This window comes from Onychostoma macrolepis, chromosome 07 (genome assembly GCF_012432095.1).
Source record: "Onychostoma macrolepis isolate SWU-2019 chromosome 07, ASM1243209v1, whole genome shotgun sequence".
In the NCBI taxonomy this organism is placed as follows: domain Eukaryota; kingdom Metazoa; phylum Chordata; class Actinopteri; order Cypriniformes; family Cyprinidae; genus Onychostoma; species Onychostoma macrolepis.
Genome location: NC_081161.1, coordinates 39,942,521 through 39,948,321, shown reverse-complemented (window position 1 = coordinate 39,948,321; position 5,801 = coordinate 39,942,521). Strand labels below are relative to the sequence as shown.

Here is a 5,801-nt window from a genome sequence, read left to right as displayed (position 1 = left end):
ACTGTTAACAAGTCAAGTGTTGAATGGACTTATGAGGTTCTCCAGACCTCCAGCACGTGGTGAAGACATAATCCACAATAGTCAAGGCCTGAAGTTGCGGTCTGGATGCGTTTCAAATTGAGCCTTTGGAGTTATTGTCAGGGTTTCCATTCATCTAAACGGGATTTGGTCACTAATAATCCTTAAAAATGACGATTATTAGGTCTAACCATTTCATCTGGCTCGTTAGGCCCCAACAATCAGACAGTTATCACGCCTCCACATGCCTACCATGCATCATTTCATCTTCATCTCGTGCATTATAATTCCGCAAACTGCAGAGGGTAAGGCCTTATAGCCACCAGTTTAATGTAAATCTAATGTACTTTTCCCTCCAAAATTGTGCAATTAAGAAATAAGACCCAAATAGCTTAGAAAGTAAAATGATATAACTTTTATTTTACAGGTACGCATGTTAAATATATTTCAACAGTTATGTTTTTCATTTTAAACTATTAAGACGTTTCCTGACTGTTCAAAACGTGTCTACTGAACCCACGTTTCCCTCACGTAAATGTGACGTCATATAGTTAAATCTATTAATTATGATACAAATTATTACGCTTTTTCATCAAGTACATGAAAAACTGTATTGTATTATAAAAGCTATTTATATAAGCATACATTATCCCCAAAATGTCCGCAAACAAGACTAAATTAATATAGCTATTCCTATTTATAAATATATAGACAAGAGAAGTGCAATAAACATGATTTACCAAATCGCTAAAGCACTGCAAACATACAAGTAGTGCACATAATCCAAAATGACTTAAAAATGGCTTCTTAGGTTATGTAGGTACTATATGTCGCCTATTAATTTTACTGTTAAAGATACACACGCTACATAATTCATGCAAATGTTCCAGACATTCCAGATGCACCTGCTGTGAGTGTACAAAGTGCAGAGGGCCACATGCACTTACCACTCAACATGGCCTTGTCTGTCACATGGGGTCAGTTATAAGCAATTCACGTAAAATGTTAGTATCATACATATATGCATGCATTTTTACAAATAGCCTATGCACTTCTTTATAAATTAAAGTCCACTTAGAGACTACTAAGTTATTAAGAGTTATCGTGACCAAAACAATTCAGTGATTCAAGCTGTGCTACGAGTCAATTAGTGTTTAAAAATACAAATGCACAAGAGTACGCAGAAATAACTGAGGTAATTTAAAAAGCTTACTTTTAACAATTGACGTGCATATTCCTCTCTGTCAGAAAGTAAGCTACGAGTGGCCGTGTGTCGGGGACAAATAGAGGTTCCCGTGCGTCTCGCGTTAAAGAACATGACGCTAAAATCTCGGAGCAGCGCAGAAGCATCTAGTCAAAAGCCCAACTCTTCGGTGCATCTCTTCAGCGATGCGTTTTCCATTCAGAAGTCGCAGTCCTTGAGTATTCAGCCATCGAATGCTGCGTCTCAGCCATCCAGAGAACGGAACGGGCAGTTTAATTTCCAAGATGGGGAATTCCTCCCTTGAAAAGCATGCTTACAGTGTTCATGCATGGACGTGAGAGGAGATGCGAGGTTTACTTTATGAAAGCATGCTCTCGTTCCCTTCCCTCCTGCGCTCTGTGCATGCGATGTTCTCTCTCTCCAGCTTGAGAGAGTCTAGTTTCTGACTAAATGCATCCTCCTCTGGCAGTTCTCTCCTGCAGTGACGTCACTCCAGCAGCAGGCTGCCGAGCGGCCAATCACAATCACACGCGCGTGCTCCCTTTCTCCCCTTCTTTCTCTCTTGCGCGCGCGCTTTCCATGGGTTGCTGAGTGCGCGCGCGACAGAGTGTCGCCTATAGGTTGCAGAGTTCCTATAGTAACCTAAAATGAATCAATAGTTTCAGCATTATGTCCCTTTTAAAATGATTAAGAGGTTTGTTAAATTCAAAATATAAAATTTTGTAGAAGTAGGTCGGCTTTATGCATTTATAATTTCAATTTTGCACATACCTTTACATGGTAAATCACTATACGTTTAGCTCTCTGTATAGCTGCAATCTGTTACTCTGTTATCATGTGTCTATTTGTCCTTCTGGAACCGATGAAAAAAAAACAAAAAAAACTTGCAATCCAATAAAGCTGATTATGGGTCTGAATGGAAAATACAAAATACAGGAGCGTAAGTACAATCGTGCTTTAAAAAAAAATACATATGATAACCATATGCAGTTTTTGTAAATAGGAGAAAATTTTATTTTTAGAGAAGAAAAGATGTAAATATTTCCCGTTTCCTTTTTGTTCTCTGTCTCTGATGTTGATTTAATTCATATTATTACAACACGTAACAGAATACGTCAAAAAAGTTACACATCTTACTGTTGCATTTGCTACAACTACAGTATATTACAATTTGCTGACAGCAGATATTTCAGCTCCTGTATTGCTACAGACAGTTTATTTCGGCTTGATTCAATATTTGCCTTAATTCAAACATTATGGCTTGTATTATATAATTTGTAACTTTAAAAGAAAGACAGAAATAAACCATTTAAAGCGCGATCTAGTTGGAAATAAATAACTAATGCTTGAAATCCATTGCATCTGTTTGCTCTGATTGGCCAACTACAGTCTCTTTTTGCATTGAAATTATGGACAAATATTTCAAACACGCACTCCTTTTCTCCACATCAGTTGGTTTTAAATTATTACCTACTTACTGTCAGTATAGCTATATATAACATTATTAACACCAATTCTTACAGTAGCCTAATTATTATTATTATTATTATTACTACTCGTTCTTGCATGACTATTAAGTTTTTTAAAAGGGAATTTAAAATCAATCTTCTCTTTATAATGTAGCCTAGAATAACTTTATAACACGGATACGCGCGCACACATATTTAAATGAGTATCAATTTATAATCAATTAGCAAAGAAAAAACGCATGTGTGCATCTTGTCCTTTCCGACAGAGGATGCAGACTAAATGCTGTTATTTTCTTGACCCCTACACGCGTAATGAAGTGTGTTAAAGTGAAGAGTCCGCTCTCTTCATTCACAAAGGTCACTTGGGTTAAATGAATGTCCTGGGACTGCTGACCGAGGTGTCTCTCGCCCTGCAGCTGTGAGTGTTTAGACATACCTCTGTTACAGCACTTACTGTGTTGATTTGAACCTGCAGAGCACTAAACGGGACTTTAACCAGACAATGAACCTTCAGTATCAGCAGAGGAGCGCATTTGTGGCTCAAGGGGGTTGTGTAGACTGGCATCATAAAATTGCAAACAGGATGAATGAGAATAACTAAAAATACCCGTTCTCTGATTATCATTCAATTTTACACCTGTCTCCATGTTACATTAGACTACACAACTAATTGGTCCGCTGATGTCCTTAATGTTTAAGATTTGTGTGATACTACACGTAGAAACGTATTGCTATCCATAATGCTGTAGCAGCTAATTGCATATATTAGCATATGATATGTGGACACTAATGTAAAGTGTTGCAAGGCATTTTATAGGCCTAATCCTTTAGTCTAAGATTTGCCACCGCTTAATTTTGGACGTGCACACTAGTCTTGACATTAGCGACCCCTGGCGGTGAGTTTTCTCTTCATCAAGCGCGTATTCAGACGCTTTATACAATTAAGTTTCTGTCCAAATAAATATAAATAGTTAAAGCTTTGAAAGACTTTATAAACTTGTTTACGTTCTATGTAGATAGTACTATTTTTCATGTGTTTTTAAAGTCTAAAGGTATAGAATGAATGTCTCAAGATAATTACTTGCGTTGAATTGTCAGTGTGTAACTGGTTACCATTATTTTCTATTTAAAATGTAGAGATAGCTCGTCACCCTGCCGTAACAAATACACAAACTGCACAATTTTATTTTATCATCTGGCCGGAAAAACCGATATAAAACGATACATTTGATTTAATACAATCTAATCGTACAAGTGCGTATTCTACAGCCATATAGATTGTATAGTTATATATTGCTGTGTTTAATTGTTACTATTTTTGTTTACATTTTAATGTCAAATGATGTTTATTTAGAGGTCGCAGTAATCACTAATAATTTGCTATCATTTAGGCAATTTGTTTGTAAGTAGCTATTTAATTTGATGCAGTTTCTGTCATAAATGTACAAAAGAAACGGAAACAAAGAGCCACGGTAGACAAATAAAATCTAGTTTCTCTTTGTTTTTGTTTTGTTTTGTTGTTTTTGCCATTAAAGGTTGATTTGACACATTTGTTTCATTGTTATTCATTTACACCTATGTTTAGCTACTCGTACGTTATCATACTATTCTCTCCTGTGGTTACAGATTTGCATGTGCTCATTTATGACAAAATTAAGAAAACCAAACTTTTGCGACCACTCTGAAAATGATAGTTGATCATCCAAACACCAAAGCGTGCTAAATGAATGTAATTGGATTAGTTATCAATAATAATAATAATAAAAAAATAAAATAAATATATATATATATAGGCCTAAATTGCCTCATAATGTGTTTTTCAATTTACCAAAAACTTTTTGTCCGTGATGACTCCTTGAATTGCTTTTCTGATAAAACTGTTTTGATTCCCCAACATGTCAGAATATGAGAAAGACTATAACTTGTAGCACTAGAAATATTCTTACTCATTCAAATCGAAATATGTTTCTTCTGATTCCGAACACTATTTAAAGATCAACTTTCACAAAGTGGGTGAAATACACAAAGATATCACACTGTATAGCGGTCTAGAGCAGAAAATCTTGAAGTGTGGTGTCATGCTGCCACCTGGTGGTTATTTAGGCTACGCATCATTATATTGTGTTTTGCACGTAAATAAATCTAAAGTAAAAAGCTTTTCATTGGTTTTCAATGCTTTTGTTGATATTTAAGTGCATCATTAGCTGAACAATTTAAGTAGCCTACTATGTGCACATTGTGCAGAAATAAATTAGTGAACAACTCTTGTTGCTAACAAACTACACGTATCATTTAAATTTAGTGTGTAGCCTATAATCAGCTCATTTCTTTCTTTCTGACTCAATAATTATATAGGGTAAAATTACAAATATTGCGATAGACTTATCCTCAAAGCCTTAAAAAAGCGACCCCGGCAGGACTCGAACCTGCAATCTTCTGATCCGAAGTCAGACGCCTTATCCATTAGGCCACGAGGCCTGCGAAAAGACACTGCAGGTCACGTGTCACACCGCCGTCGTTAGCTAGAAGAGCAGGTTTGTTCACCGCCAGAGGGCGCGAGGTCTATTCTCATTAGCGTCGCTTCCTATCCACAGATTGCCCAGAAGAGGCCGCAAACAGACAAAAGATCACTTATTTTCGAAACATGACATCGCTTCGAGTTAACATTTTCAGGTTTACCCAGACAGTTACCCAGTACAAACTATTTTGCCTGTTAATGGTTAAAATCAGACGCGGTACTGTTACTAAAAATGAGCAAAAACGCTCGCAGCTATTGCGCATTGGCCGCTGCGTAGCATAAAAGCTAAATATGATAGTTATTTTACACATATCTGCTTACGGCATTGCGTTTTACGCCGTTCTTTAATACAGTGCAAGTATTACAATGCGTATACACACAGTATGTACAGTATATAGACGTCCACAAAAACACGCCGCCATATGGGCCAGTGGCGCAATGGATAACGCGTCTGACTACGGATCAGAAGATTCTAGGTTCGACTCCTGGCTGGCTCGGTAACCTTTTCCAAAATTACAGATATATTAATAATCTTACTTCTTAGTTACGCCCTTTTATTTATTGAATAAAATATGATCTTGTTAAGGATTTT

General features: G+C 36.5%; 2 non-coding genes across 2 annotated transcripts; one reads left to right on the top strand and one right to left on the bottom strand.

The window, feature by feature from the left end:
• Positions 1-5,096: 5,096 nt before the first annotated feature.
• On the bottom strand, positions 5,097-5,169 carry trnar-ucg (transfer RNA arginine (anticodon UCG)). The gene has a single exon. It is a non-coding gene; the product is annotated as a tRNA-Arg (tRNA).
• Positions 5,170-5,633: 464 nt separating this feature from the next.
• Positions 5,634-5,706, top strand: trnar-acg (transfer RNA arginine (anticodon ACG)). The gene has a single exon. It is a non-coding gene; the product is annotated as a tRNA-Arg (tRNA).
• The last annotated feature ends 95 nt before the right edge of the window (positions 5,707-5,801 follow it).